This window comes from Etheostoma spectabile, unplaced genomic scaffold (assembly GCF_008692095.1).
Source record: "Etheostoma spectabile isolate EspeVRDwgs_2016 unplaced genomic scaffold, UIUC_Espe_1.0 scaffold402, whole genome shotgun sequence".
Classification (NCBI taxonomy): Eukaryota; Metazoa; Chordata; class Actinopteri; order Perciformes; family Percidae; genus Etheostoma; species Etheostoma spectabile.
Window position 1 is genome coordinate 35,982 of NW_022605602.1, and position 16,451 is coordinate 52,432.

A 16,451-nucleotide genomic window follows, 5' to 3' on the forward strand; every position below is an offset into this window, starting at 1 on the left:
GTGGGGGGGGTGAGGTGTGTGTGTGTGTGGTGTGTGTGTGTGTGTTGGTGTGTGTGTTAGTGTGTGTGTGTGGGGAGGGGTGAGGGGTGTGTGTGTGTTGGTATGTGTGTTAGAGTGTGTGCGTGTGTGTGGGGAGGGGTGAGGGTGTGTGTGTGTTGGTGTGTGTGTTAGTGTGTGTGTGGGGGGGGTGAGGGGTGTGTGTGTGTTTGTGTGTGTTGGTGTACTGGATCTGGCATGTGCGTAAGTGTGAGTGAGTGAGTGAATGTTTGTGTGTCTGTGGTATGTGCGCACTGTACAATGGCTGTAATTTTACTGGAGCTCTGTGTGTGTGTGTGTTAGTGTGTGTGTGTGTGTGTTAGTGTGTGTGTTAGTGTGTTCGTGTGTGGGTGTGTGTGTGTGTATATGTGTATCTGAGATAGTGTATGTTGTTGTGTGTGTGTGTGTGTGTGTTAGTGTGGGTGGGTGTGTGGGGTGTGTGGTGATATGTGTAACTGAGTTAGTGTATGTGTGTGTGTGTGTGTGTGTGTGTTAGTGTGTGTGGGTGTGTGTGTGTGTATATGTGTATGAGTAAGTGTATGTGTGTGTGTCTGTGTGTGAGTAAGTGTGAGTGAGTGAGTGAGTGTATGTTTGTGTGTCTGTGGTATGTGCGTACTGTACAATGGCTGTAATGTTACTGGAGCTCTGTGTGTGTGTGTGTTAGTGTGTGTGTTAGTGTGTTTTGGGGTGTGTGTGTGTGTGTGTGTGTGGTGGGGGGGGGTGCCTGGTGGCGTCAGGGTGACAGGTCAATTATTCCCCCGGCTGAGTTACAGCGTGTAATATCTAACCCGGCAGAGGGAGCACCGATGGAAACACCCCGGGGGTAAAACATGCCACTTCCTATATATATATATAGCGCCCCCCCCCCCCATCGTGTTCTTCCTGCTACTGCCCCCCACAACCCCATCATATTCTGCCGCCCCCCCCCCCCCCCTCCTCCAAAACAACAACGAAATCAACGTTCACTCTTCCTGCACCGTGTTCCTTTCTGTGAAGAATGACCCCCCCACACTCATAAGTCAGCATGGTGTCGCTTTTCTTCCTGTTTGTTGTGTGTGTGTGTGTGTGTATGTATGTTGTGTGTGTGTGTGTGTGTGTGGGGGGGGGGGGGGGGGTCCAAGGATTCAAGGGATTAAAGGTGTTTATGTATCATTACAATAACAAGTATACAATACAATAATAATAAGGAAACTATCCCATAAATACAAATAACAACCAAGTATATCTATGAAGCTGTGTACAGTGCAAAGTGTCAGTGGATGTGGGGTGGGGGGGTGTTGGGGGGGGGGTTAGGGTTAGGGTTAAGGTCTTAATGAAGACAACATGAGGACAACATTAGGACACATGAGGACAACATGAGACAACATTAGGACAACATGAGGACAACATGAAGACAACTGAAGACAACATGAGGGCAACTGAGGACAACATGGGGACAACATGAAGACAACATGGGGGCACATCGAGGACAACATGAGGGAACATGAGGACAACATGAGGGAACAGGGGGCAACATGAGTGACAACATGAGGGCACATGAGGACAACAGGAGGGCAACATGAGGACAACATGGGGGACAACCCCACATGAGGACAACATGAGGCAACATGAGGACAACATGAGGGGCAAACATGAGGGACACATGAAGACAACATGAGGACAACATGAGGACAACAGGGGCACATGAGGGCAACATGAAGACAACCTGGAGGACAACATGAGGCAACATGAGGCACCACATGAGGGCAACATGAGGCAACAGAGACAACATGAGGACAATGAGGCAACAGAGGGCACAGAGCATGAGGACAACATAGGAAGGCAAATGAGGATTAAGATAGATCCTGATTCATTAAATCTTAAATCTAAAGATTTCCGTGAGACGTGCTTCACATCCCTCTTTTTTTATTCTCATCCTGCACTGATGATTATTATTATTATATTATTATTATACACACTCAAACACACACACACAACTCACACTCCCACACACACACTCAAACACACGCACACATCACACCACACACACACACACACACAACACACACACACACACACACAACACACACACACACACACACACACACACACAAACACCCCACACACACCCACACACACACACACACAACAAACAAACAAACGCACACACACACACTCAAACACACACTCAAACACACCACTCACACACAAACACACACACACACACCAAACACATCACAACCACACTCAAACACATCAACACCACACACACCACAACCAACACATGCACACACACACAAACACCAAACACACACACACACAAACACACACACATACTCAAAACACACACACACACCACACACACACACACACACAACATACTCAAAAACACACACACACACACACGCACACACACAACACCACACACAACACACACACACACACACACACACACACAAACACCACACACACACACACAAACTCAAACACCCGCACACACACACACTCAAACACACTCAACACACACACACACACACACACACACACACACACATCAAACACATGCACACCACACACTCAAACACATGCACACACACACACGCACACACTCAAACACATGCACACACACACACACACACCACACCACCACACACACACACACACACCACACACAACACACAACACATACTCAAAACACACACAACCAACACACACACACACACACACACACACACACAACACACACACACACACACACCACACCGCATACAAACACACACACACACACACACACACACACACACACACACACACACACAACACACACACACCACACACACACACCACACACACACACACACACACACCTACCAACACACACACACACACACACCACACACATACTCAAACACACACACACACACACACACACACACACACACATACACCCCCAGACTGAACATTGTCAGATATTATTACCATTGTTGCGTTGGAGCTGTAAAACTTTGTGAACTTCCTGTTTCTGAAGGTTTCGCGTCCTGTGAGCAGCAGCAGCCTCGGGCGTCGCTCTCATAAAACGAGCTGCTCCCTCCGCGACCTCCACCTGCAACATTTACCCACAATGCATCAGGTTTGCCACAACAATAGAAGTAATCTCAATCCAAATGTCAGAGGCGGGAGAGGAAACGCTCGTCGGAGCCCGAGGCGAGACGCGTGTCACTTTTAATGAAATTAAATGATGCTTTCTCATTATCTAACAGGAGCCTCGACGGCGTGGACCACCACTTCAGACTCACTCGGAACAGGGTCCCACCGGGGGCCACAGAGAGCTGCAGACACCAGAACAGGGTCCCACTGGGGGCCACAGAGAGCTGCAGACACCAGGACCCGTCACACTGGGGGCCACAGAGAGCTGCAGACACCAGAACAGGGTCCCACTGGGGGCCACAGAGAGCTGCAGACACCAGAACAGGGTCCCACCGGGGGCCACAGAGAGCTGCAGACACCAGAACAGGGTCCCACTGGGGGCCACAGAGAGCTGCAGACACCAGGACCCGTTCACACTGGGGGCCACAGAGAGCTGCAGACACCAGACAGGTCCACTGGGGGCCACAGAGAGCTGCAGAACCAACAGGGTCCACCGGGGGCCACAGAGCTGCAGACACCAGAAAAGGGTCCCACTGGGGGCCAGAGAGAGCTGCAGACACCAGGACCCGTTCACACTGGGGGCCACAGAGAGCTGCAGACACCAGAACAGGGTCCCACTGGGGGCCACAGAGAGCTGCAGACACCAGACCGTTCACACTGGGGGCCACAGAGAGCTGCAGACACCAGAACAGGGTCCCACTGGGGGCCACAGAGAGCTGCAGACACCAGAACAGGGTCCCACTGGGGGCCACAGAGAGCTGCAGACACCAGAACAGGGTCCCACTGGGGGCCACAGAGAGCTGCAGACACCAGAACAGGGTCCCACTGGGGGCCACAGAGAGCTGCAGACACCAGAACAGGGTCCCACTGGGGGCCACAGAGAGCTGCAGGACACAGAACGGGCCCTGGGGGCCACAGAGAGCTGCAACACAGAACAGGGTCCCCACGGGGCCACAGGAGCTGCAGACACCAGAAGGGTCCAGGGGGCACAAAGAATTGCAGACACCAGAACAGGGTCCCACTGGGGGCCACAGAGAGCTGCAGACACCAGAACAGGGTCCCACTGGGGGCCACAGAGAGCTGCAAACACCAGAACAGGGTCCCACCGGGGGCCACAGAGAGCTGCAGACACCAGAACAGGGTCCCACTGGGGGCCACAAAGAATTGCAGACACCAGAACAGGGTCCCACTGGGGGCCACAGAGAGCTGCAGACACCAGAACAGGGTCCCACCCGGGGCCACAGAGAGCTGCAGACACCAGAACAGGGTCCCACTGGGGGCCACAGAAGCTGCAGACACCAGAACAGGGTCCCACTGGGGGCCACAGAGAGCTGCAGACACCAGAACAGGGTCCCACTGGGGGCCACAGAGAGCTGCAGAACACCCAGAACAGGGTCCCACCGGGGGCCACAGAGAGCTGCAGAAACCAGAACAGGGTCCCACTGGGGGCCACAAAGAATTGCAGACACCAGAACAGGGTCCCACTGGGGGCCACAGAGAGCTGCAGACACAGAACAGGGTCCCACGGGGCCACAGAGAGCTGCGACAACCAGAACAGGGTCCCACGGGGGCACAGAGAGGCAGACACCAGACACAGGCGTACCATGGGGCCACAGAGAGCTGCAGACACCAGAACAGGGTCCACTGGAGGCCCACAGAGAGCTGCAGACACAGAACAGGGTCACGGGGGCCAGAGAGCTGCAGACACCAGAACAGGGTCCCCACGGGGGCCACAGAGAGCTGCACACCAGAACAGGGTCCCACTGGGGGCCACAGAGAGCTGCAACACCAGGACCCGTTCACACGGGGGCCACAGAGAGCGCAGACACCTTTCTTCTTGAACGTGTCCTCGGTTTTATTTACCTGACCTTCTTAAAACGGGCAGTTACACTTTTTTTAGTTTGTATATTAACTTATTTCAGAAGGGTAAATATAGTTACCCTTCTGAAAAAGGGTAGTTACCTTAAGGTAACTGTATATACCTTTCTGAAAATGTCTAACTACCCTCTCTCTCTTCTCTCGCTCTCTCTCTCTCTCTACTCGCTCTACATCTTATATATATATATATATATATATATATATATATCTATATATATATTATATATTATACAAGAAACTAATGATATCAATGAAATTTATTCTTTCAAATTGGGGCATTTGGTGAAAATGACCATTTTGTGGTGGTAAAAATGTCACCACACACCAGCACGCACGCAGCCACGCCCCGCACGCACGCACTGCGCGCGCGAACAGCACGCACCCCCACGCGCGCCGCACCCCACACACACACACACACAACACCACACACAAACAACACACACACAACACACACACACACACACCACACACACACACCACACACACACCACAACCCCTGGACTCAGTCCTGAGCTTCGGTCTAATCGTGGACAGCAGCATCGCTGTGTGTCCACAAGTCCGGTGGTTTGAATCCTATTGGCCAGGCAGCCAGAGCAAATAGCCGTTAACACACTGTGTGCGTGTGTGTGTGTCTTATGTGTGTGTGTGTTGTGTGTGTGTGTCGCATGTGACCAAACAACTTCCTTTTATTTACCAGAGGAGTGTTGATGTTAAAAAGGCTGCCATGGCGCTTTAGTTGACTCTCTCTTCATAGAGAGAGCAACCAAGGGGGGTAGAGAGGAAGAGGAGGCTCAGAGGAGGCACGAAGGAAGAGAAGGAAGGAGAAGGAAGGAAAGGAAGGAAAGGAGGAAGGAAGAAGGAAGGAAATGTCAGGCCGAGCATTGGACTATTAATCTTTCTATCTATCTCCACCAGACTCCATGTAAATAATCACCACTTTAGCGGGTATAGGCAGCATATCTCCACCCGACTCCATGTTATAATCACTACTTTTAGCATGTATAGAGCAGCATATCTCCACCAGACTCATGTAAATAATCACTACCTTTAGCGTGAATAGAGCAGCATATCTCCACCAGACTCCATGTAAATAATCACGTACTTTTGCGTGTAATAGAGCAGCATATCTCCACCAGACTCCATGTAAATAATCCTACTTTTAGCATGTATAGAGCAGCATATCTCCACCAGACTCCAGTAAATAATCACTACTTTTAGCGTGATAGAGCAGCATATCTCCACCAGACTCCATGTAAAAATCACTAATTTAGCGTGTATAGAGCAGAATATCTCACCAGACTCCCTTGTAAATAATCACTACTTTTAGCGTGTATAGAGCAGCATATCTCCACCAACTCCAGTAAATAATCACTATTTTAGCGTGTTATAGAGCAGCATATCTCCACCACACTCCATGTAAATACATCACTTTTAGCGTGTATAGGCAGCATACTCCACCAGCTCATGTAAATAATCACTATTTAAGCGTATAGTGGCAGCATATTCCACATGTAAAGGTGAATAAGTTTACTTCACCAGACCAAGTGGTGATTGCTGGAACAGTGGAAAGAAACCAAGGACGGCTTTTTGGTAGTTTATTTAGTTCTGTCCACTGAATGAAGTTGTGTTTTACGATAATAAAAGTAGTGATAGCGCAGGTCTAGACGGCTCTATCTGTAAACTATAGAGTGGTTCTAGACCTGCTCTATCTGTATTATAGAGTGGTTAGACCTGCTCTATCTGGTAAATTATAGAGGGGTCTACTGACTCTATCTGTAAATTATAGAGTGGTCTAGACCTGCTATATCTCTATCTAAATTATAGAGTGGTCTAGACTGCTCTATCTGTAATATAGAGCGGTCTAGACCTGCTCTATCTGTAAATCATAGACGTGCTCTATGACATTCTCTATCGTAAATTATTAGAGCGGTCTGACCTGCTCTATCTGTAAATATTAGATCGGTCTAGACCTGCTCGATCTGTAACAATATAGAGCGGTCTAGATCATGCTTATCTGTAAAGTAGAGAGTCTAGACTGCTCTACTGTAATATAGAGCAGGTCTAGAACGCGTGAGCCCACCATCCAGACCCGGACGTCAGCGGGACACAAAGAGAGGATCCGGCTGCTGCGTGACAAGCATGACCGAGTGACCGGACGAGTGTGGATGCTCACACACACAACACCGCAACAACAACGCAACACCACACCACACACACACACCACACACACACCAACACACTACGACACACACCCCCCCCCACCACACAAACACCAACACACTGTTGTTCTTTCTCCGGCGATGGAGCGTGATGACATTTGTTAAAAGTCTGAATGGAGAGGAACGAGAAAGAAGTTGTCCAAGTGTGAGGCACTGCAGGGAGTTGTCTTTTCTACCTTTAATTCCCTTTTTTTATTTCTTTGATTGTCAAATCAAAAGCAGCGCTGGAGGTCGACGGTGGATTTTATCCACCCCCACCACCGGTATCTGAGAGCATCTCCTGGACTACGGAAACACCGGCTGGGTGCTCTCGCTGTTTTGAAGAAAACAAGACGCTGAATCAACCTTACGAGGAACATTGGGAACGAGAGGGGTCGCGGTGATGGAAGCTGCGGTGTGCATGACCCCCCCTCCACATCCCTCCCCCCTCCCCCTTGCTGCATGAGTGTCGTTTATCCCCGCAATTTGGTTGCAAAAAAAGTCCCAAACTCTCAGCAGGAAGTAAAAAAAACTGTTGTGTTTCACTTCACACAATAGCAGCTGTGTTTCCCGTGTGCCATGGGACCATATCATGATGTAATTACGGACAACAATATCTCTTTTTCATCTAACCACGTTTAGGGCAATTCCTGCAATTTCACCGCGTACACTGCATAACATATCCCGCCTATTCCACACATTTAAAAGAAAACGCGTGCATTGGGTACGTGGGAGCGTGCTGTCGCAAGTTTGGCCAGCAGTGATCTCGGTTCACACTCCGACCCTGCGGCCCTTTGCTGCGTGTCCCCCCCCCCCCCGCTCTCTCTCCCCCTTTCGTGTCGTCCACTGTCACTAAATAAAAGGGAAAACCGCCAAAAATAATCTTAAAAAACGAAGAAAACGTTGTTGCATTAATCTTTTCATCAAATCCCAGTTTTTGCAAGTTCCCCGCACCTTTCATTGCATAAACATCCCGCATATTCCATCGCATTTTTTTTAAAAAGACAGGCCGTAAAATCAAGGATTTCGCAACAATCACAAAAAAAACTGCATCTGTCTGGAGTCCGCCTGCCCCTTTGCTGCGGTCATACCCCACCCCCCCCCTTGCATCCTTTACATGTCTTCACTTTCCTGTCGATAAAAGTGCCAAAAATGTCCAAAGAATCTTAAAACAAATGAAATTGAAATCTCAAAACTATCATAACCTTGCAAAGAACATCACACACACAACAATCTCACTATCGTTGTGGTGCCTCATTGACATAATGCAGTCCCAGCCCCTGACCATACCTTAACCTAATTCTAACCCTGATCCTAAACCCCAAGTCATGACCCTCAAACAGCCCTTTTAAAATTGGGGTCCAACATTTGGCCCACAAAGTCTTCAGACCCCAGAAAGTAATTGAAATACTGCTTTTGGACCCCACTGAACAGTTAACACAAGGACCACCACACACCACACACACATACAACCACACACTTGATGCATTCACTATCTTTTGTGGGGACCTGCCCATTGACATATGCTTCCCTAAGCCCCTCACCCTAACCATAAACATCAAACAAATACCTAACTTAACCCCCCCTACAACCACAATCTAATTCTAAAGCTGATCCTAAAACCAATCTCAACCCTCAAACAGCCCTTTATAAATTGGGGGGGGTACCAGCATTTGGCCCCCACAAAGCACTTGCGAAGTTATATGGACTCTCGGTTTTTGGACCCCATGAGAATGTTTAAAAAGACGAACGCCCACACCCACCACAAGTGCATCTCACTATCTTTGTGGGTACCGCAATTGACATACTGGCAATCGCTAGAAATCCCTTAAAGTGTGTGGGTCCAGCTTTGGACCACCCAAAGCTGTTGGACCCCCAAAGTAGACTAAATAAACACGAACGAACACAACACCCCACACACCCACACACACAAACCCACCACCCACACACCCCCACCACCACACACACACAGTAAAAGTATGAAGGCATTGTTCCACCTTCAAGCTGCACGGGTCTCATCACGGTCCTGTTCGGAAGACAACACCCCGTCGCCTGAGTCGTCCCGCACGCACAGACACAGATCCATGTGGTGTTAAAGGAAAACAATTGGGCGGTGATGATTGAGTCGGGTGTTCAGATAGCAGCAGCGCTGATAAAGCACACGGTTGCAGGACCGTGGCCCTCAGTCGCGGCGGACTGAGTGAATATGAAACAAAAAACAATTAAAAAATTGTTCACAATTTCACTCACAGAGACCAAGTTCTGGAGGAAATCAGCCAGTCCAGAGAGCAACGTATACAATTCCCAAATACTCCGAGGCCATAAAAAAATCCCCATTCTCAACCATCGGGGAAAATAATTGCGGTCTTATTTTCAGCCTTAATTAATGGCTAAGGTCTTACTTACAGTGTAAAAAAAAAAAAAATTAAATACCTTTTCCTAATCCTGTATAATTTATGGGCGAAAATCAAATACAATAGAGGCAAGCGCGGCTCTGTGAGAGGGTTGTTACGGGTGATTAGGTGAGCGCGGCGTGGAGGAGAAGCACATTAGGTTGTATGGTGTCACGCAGCGGTCGGGGGGGCGGCCTTAATCCACTAGTCAAACCGCCGCGCCACCCCGCAACGCCGACCGCTAACCGCTCGCCAGTTCTCCCTCCGACTCACAGCCGCAGAGAGTAGCAGCCCCGATTGATTTTCATCCCGTTAAGGAGAGGGAGGCAGATAACATGCGGAGGTAATGAGAGGGCAACTGTGCAGGCACGTAGGTAGGGTTAGTGTGGAGGGAAAGTGTCCCGAGTGTCAGAACAGCTGAAAGTGTAGAAGAGAAGAAGACAGATTCCTCTGCAGGTAGATAGAAAAGCTCATGCCTGTTGTCCTCAGTTTGCCCTCATGTTGCGCCTCATGTTGTCCTCACAGTTGCCCTCATGTTGTCCTCATGTTGTCCTATGTTGTCCTCACTGTTCGTTGTCCTCATGTGTCCTCAGTTGTCGTCATTTGGCTCATGTTGCTCCTAATGTTGTCTCATGTTGCCCTCATGTTGTCTTCAGTGTGTCTCATGTATTGTCCCTCATGTTGTCTTACATGTTGTCCGCATGTTGCCCTCCATGCCCTCATGTTTCCTCATGTTGACTCTGTCATGTGTGTCCTCAGTTGTCCTAATGTTGTCCCTTCATGTTGTCTCATGTGCCCTCATGTGCCTCAGTTGCCCTCATTTGTCTTCATGTTGCGTCTCATGTTGTCTTCATGTTGTCTCATTGTCCTCATGGTACTAGTTGTCTCATGTTGTCTTCTGTTGCCTCATGTTGCCATACTGTTGTACATGTTGTCATCATGTGCTATGTGGCCTCATGTTGCTATGTTGCTCTGGTTGTCTTCATTGCTTCTGGCCTCACGTGCTTGTCCCTGCTTCATGTTCGTGGGTATAGTTATATTATAATAATAACACATAATATAATATATATATTGTATATATATATATATACATATACACACACACACACACAACACACACATATATGGCACATAACATCATACACACACATAATGTTCACCACGCACGCACACACGACGCACGCACGCACGCCGCACACACACACACCACACACACACACTTATATAACTGCTCTTGACCGACCGGGCTGTGGTGTGCGGTAACGTTATCGGTACTTTAACGTACATTTCCAAGCGTACTTGTTGTTACTTTTACATGAGGAAAGGAGTTAATCTCGTATTTAAACCAGAGTATTTTTTTAACACAATACTGTACTGTACTGAGTACAGGTAGTGGTACTTTAACATCTCTGTACTACGGGACTAAATTAAACAAAATTTGTGCGTCGCTCAGACACATCAATAGAGAAAAACAAGGGTTGAATAACGTGTAGGACCTTAATGTGGTTTCCTCTCGTTTGACGCGTAAATGTGGAAGTAATAATAAATAAAAATCAAAAATAAAATAGGTTGTGCAAAATGAAGCTTTACAATAAGGAAAATTGAACATGAACACCTCATATCTGCAAAAAACAACAACAGCAGCAGCGTTTTTGTGGGAAGCAGGAAACACAGCCGACTGTTTCCTCTGACTTGTAGTTTGGGAAGGGATGCACGGGAGAAATGATTCCGGGTTGTCAGAGAGCTTGATTCACAACGCTTTGAAACAACCACAAAACAACTGAGCTTTTCACTTCATGGAGAGGAGCGGGGGGTGGGGGGGGGGGTGGCGGGGGTAGAGGCGCAGGTGTGTGTATGGTTTTCACTCCATTTTTGTTTTTCTGTTCTGAATGCTTTATGTGTTTTCCATCCCGCCGCCGAGTCGGACTCAAGTCGATAAACATGGAAATAAAAAAAAGCCGCGCCGTTTTTCCTTTCTGTCCATGAGTCTCTTTTCGTGAGTTTCATTCACAACTTCTGCAAAACCAAGACACGTCACAATCGGTCCGCCGACTCACAGCGCTTTGAGTCCACTAATGCTGGAAAGCATTCATTATCCAACGACTCGAGGACTTGTCACGAGGGGAGCTTGAAATGAAAACAGGTGATTCCGTGAACACGAGATCTTTTCACGGTTTCTCTCCGCCGTCAATCGCACGCCGGCTAATAACAAAGGCCTCGTTAAAACGCTGCAATGGGTGAAAGGTTCCCCGGATGTGGGAAAGACAAACCTGCAAAGGATGGGTGCACAGTAACACACCCCCCCCCCCGATGAACAGTAATCAGTTCAGACAGACGTTTCAGACAGACAGTCAGGGTACGGACAGGACACCAAGACAGGCAGACGAGTCAGCAACAGACAGTCATGGTCAGACAGCGACAGACTGACAGAGCAGACAGAACAGTCGGATACAGACAGACAACACAGTAGAACGTTCACAGGGCACAGACAGACAGACGACAGACAGACCAGGACGTTAGGCAACAGACAGACAGTCAGACAGTCAGGCAGTCAGACAGACATTCAGCGACAGGCAGTGCAGACAGACAGACGAACAGGACAGACAGGTCAGACAGTCAGACAGAGACAGATAGTCCAACTACAGACAGACAGACAGAGACACAGACGACTTGCAAAAAACCACCCCCAGATCATACAGACAGCAACAGACCTACAGACGTCGGCAGAGCAACAGACAGTCAGAAAGACCGAAGACCAGACAGACAGACACCACAGATACAGAAGCAGACAGTCAGTCAACAGACAGTCAGCTCGAGAAAAAGACGACGAACAGATCGGACATACCAACAGACAGCAGTTCAGACAGAAAGACAGATCAGACAAGACACGACAGTCAGACAGACAGTCCAGACGCAGACAGACGACAGACAGACGAGCAAGAGACAAAAACAGTCAGAAGACAGAACAGACAGACCGACAGACAGACAGACAACAGACAGTCAGAAAGAAGAAAGGACAGTGGACGAGTGACATCAGACTGACAGACAGACGACACATACAGATCAGACGGACGAGACCGCAGACATCAGACAGACAACAGACAGACAACAGAGACAGAACAGACACAGTTCGAAGGCGAAGACAGACCGGTCTTCCGCCAGATGACAACAGGTGCAGGCAAAGTCATCCGACAGGGGACCAGACCGCGCCAGGACAGCAGACAGGAAGACAGACATTCTGCTGTATATTTCGCCGTGACCGACAGTCCCAGCTCCCTATTCAAGGGCGGTTTGAGAAAGGACACAAGGGACCTGCTAGTCGTCGAAGTATCACTGCGTCGATGGAAATAAGCTTTCTAACCCGAAGCCAAAAATATGATGAATTGTCTCCCAGCCTGAGTCCAGGCACGAGGCTAATCAGCCGACTGGAGGATTGTCCTCTTTTTAAGAATCACAGCTCTGCTCCACGTCGTATGGTTCAAATGCTTTAACGCATCCAATACACTAGAATATCCACAAAAAAGGATTCTGAATAGTTTACCTGTGTGAATCACCAGGCCGTTTCACATGAGGCTCAACGGAAAGAGAAGAAAAAGAAAAAGATGAAAGCTGTGATACGTGAAAACACTCCTATTCTTCTCTCTCCTCTCTGGTTTTTACAGGCAAAGTCCTCAAATGCTTGAAGTCAGGGAATCTTTCATGAGTATGGGCTCAGACACTTTTCTTTCCTCGCCACGTTGAATGTGGTTTAACATCATCAGAGTTCTGCCGTGGATTTTATATGGAGAAAGAACAGAGGAGGAGGACGACGGAGACAGAAGGAGACAGAGGAGACATGAACCGAGAGACAGGAGACAGGGGAGAACAAGGGAGCCAGAGGCAGGAACAGAGGAGACAAGAAGAGGGAGACAGAGGGAGAACGGAACAGAGGGAGACGAAGAGAAAAGGGAACAGAGGGATCAGAAGGTAGACAGCGGGAGACAGAGGGAGAAGAGTAGACAGAGGAGTACAGAGGGAGACAGAGGAGACAGAAGGGGGATATTTACAGAGGGGAGACAGAGAAAAAAAACAGAAGGAGACAGAGAGAGAGAAGAAGGAACAGAAGCAGACAGGTTAGACAAAAGAAGAGGCGACAGAAGGCGGAAACAGAGGGACGAAAGTAGCCTAGAACAAAGACAGAGGGATAGCAGGGAGACCAGGAGACAGAGAAGACAGAAGTAAAAGGCACAGAGGGCAGATATCCAAATAGACAAGAGAGCAGCGTGAGACTTGAGCAGAAGGAGCAGACGACAGTGTGGGAAAACAGGGAAGAGGAGACAAAGGAACAGTGAGAATGAGAACATGGGAGAAGAGAGAAGACAGAGAGGAGACCGAGTGAGCAGAGATACAGATGGGAGACATAGAGACAAGGACAGAGGGAGAAACAGGGAGAGAGAGGGACAGAAGAACAGAGGAGACGAGCGGAGACAGACGAGAGAAGAGACAGTGAGATGAGAAGAAGGAGCCGAGGCAGTTGACAGAAGAGACAGAGGAACAGAGGCGAACAGAGGGAGACAGTGGGATGCAGTGGGAACAGAGGGAGACAGAGAAACGACGAAGGAGACAGAGGGGAACCGCAGGAGAAGGGTTAGACAGTAATACAGAAGAGGGAGACAGTGAGTAACAGATAAGACAGAGAGGGGAGACCGAAGGAGACAGATGGAGAGACAGTGGGAGAAGAGAAAGACAGAAGGGAGACACGGAGGGAGAAAGGAGGAGAGACAGAGAGAACAGAGGGAGACAGTGAGAGTAAACGGGAGACAGAGAGACAGAGGAGAGAGGAGACAGAAGGGACAGTGGACGAGGACAGGAGGGGAAGCAGAAACGGACAGGGAACGGGGAGACAGAGGAACAAGGAGAAAAGGAGACGAGGGACCAAGGACGAGACAGAGGAGAAGATAGCAGGAAGAAGCGGAGCGAGTGGAGAAAGGGAGACACGAAGTAAAGGGAACAGGAGAGAGGAGCAGTGGGAGACAGTGGGGAGAAGTCAAGGCGTCAAAAGAAAACCGTGAGGCTGAAGTTACTGCTCGGGTTTAAATATTCTCCTCACCTTGTGTGTAGCGAGAGTAGTAGTAGTAGTAAGTAGTTAGTGAGTTAGTACAGTGTATAGTAGTAGATTAGTAGTAGTTAGTCGATAGTAGTAGTAGTTAGTATAGTCAGTAGTAGTTTAGCTGAGTATGCAGTTAGTAGTAGTAGAGTAGTATAGTAGTAGTAGTAGTAGTAGCTAGTATGAGTAGAGTAGTAGCGTAGTATATAGTAGTAGCAGTAGTATAAAGTAGTAGTTTAGTCGTCGTAGGTCGATGAGTGTAGTAGTAGTAGTCGTAGTATGCTAGTAGTGTAGTAGAGTATTAGATAGTATAGTAGTAGTAAGTAGTAGAGTAGTATTAGTAGTAGGTAGTAGCATCGTAGTAGTAGTAGTAGTAGTAGTGTAGTATGATGAGTCGTGTGTGTTGGCCGCCGCAAAGCCAGAGTTTGCACGTGTGCTGCTGATGATTATGATGTTGATAGATGATGATTGATGATGATGATGATGAGGATGATGATGATGACTCCAGCTCTGAGGCAGATTTGCACCGAAGCAGACGGCGGTTGTTACCGCTTGGCGTAAAGGCCCAAATCAGAGAGTGAGGGGGCGGGGCGGAGTGTAACTATATTTATTCCCAAACTAAAAGTCACAAAATGACGCAGGTATCTACAACATGTTGCAAAAACAAAACACAACATGAGGCAACATGAGGACAACATGAGGTACAACATGAAGAAACATAGGGCAACATAAGAGAGACAGCCATGAGGGCAAAAGAGGCAACAGGAGGGCAACACAGAACAGGGTCCCACTGGGGGCCACAGAGAGCTGCAGACACCAGGACCCGTTCACACCGGGGGCCACAGAGAGCTGCAGACACCTTTCTTCTTGAACGTGTCCTCGGTTTTTATTTACCTGACCTTCTTAAAACGGGCAGTTACACTTTTTTTAGTTTGTAGTTAACTTATTTCAGAAGGGTAAATATAGTTACCCTTCTGAAAAAGGGTAGTTACCTTAAGTTAACTGTATATACCTTTCTGAAAATGTCTAACTACCCCTCTCTCTCTCTCTCTCTATACATATATATATATATTATTCTTTTCAAATTGGGCATTTGGTGCAAAGGAACCATTTGTGGTGGTAAAATGTCACCCACCGCACGCAACGCACGCAGCACACGCACGCACGCACGCACGCACGCACGCACGCGCACTACACACACACACACACACACACACACACACACACACACACACACACACACAACCCCTGGACTCAGCTCTGAGCTCTCGGTCTAATCGTGGACGAAGCATCGCTGTGTGTCCACAAGTCCACGGCTGGTTGAATCCTATTGGCTCAGGCAGCCAGAGCAAATAGCCGTTTAACACACTGTGTGCGTGTGTGTGTGTCTGATGTGTGTGTGTGTTTGTGTGTGTGTGTCGCAATGTGACCAAACAACTGTCTCCTTTTATTTACCAGGAGGATGTGTTGATGTTAAAAGGCTGCCATGCTGCTTTTAGTTTGACTCTCTCTTCATAGAGAGAGCAACCAAGGGGGGTCAGAGAGGAAGAGGAGGCTCAGAGGAGGCAAGGAAGGAAGGAAGGAAGGAAGGAAGGAAGGAAGGAAGGAAGGAAGGAAGGAAGGAAGGAAGGAAGGAAATGTCAGGCCGAGCATTGGGACTATTAATCTTTCTATCTTATCTCCACCAGACTCCATGTAAATAATCACCACTTTTAGCGTGTATAGAGCAGCATA

The 16,451-nt window shown here is 48.5% G+C and overlaps 1 long non-coding RNA gene across 1 annotated transcript in view; it reads right to left on the reverse strand.

The window, feature by feature from the left end:
- Positions 1-6,542: 6,542 nt before the first annotated feature.
- The window catches only part of LOC116686608 (uncharacterized), a 10,812-nt gene continuing 903 nt past the window's right edge, over positions 6,543-16,451 (reverse strand). The window contains exons 2-3 of the long non-coding RNA XR_004331309.1: positions 15,617-15,619; positions 6,543-6,652 (exon numbers count right to left, since the gene is read on the reverse strand). This is a non-coding gene — a long non-coding RNA (uncharacterized LOC116686608). The remainder of the gene's footprint in view (positions 6,653-15,616; positions 15,620-16,451) is intronic.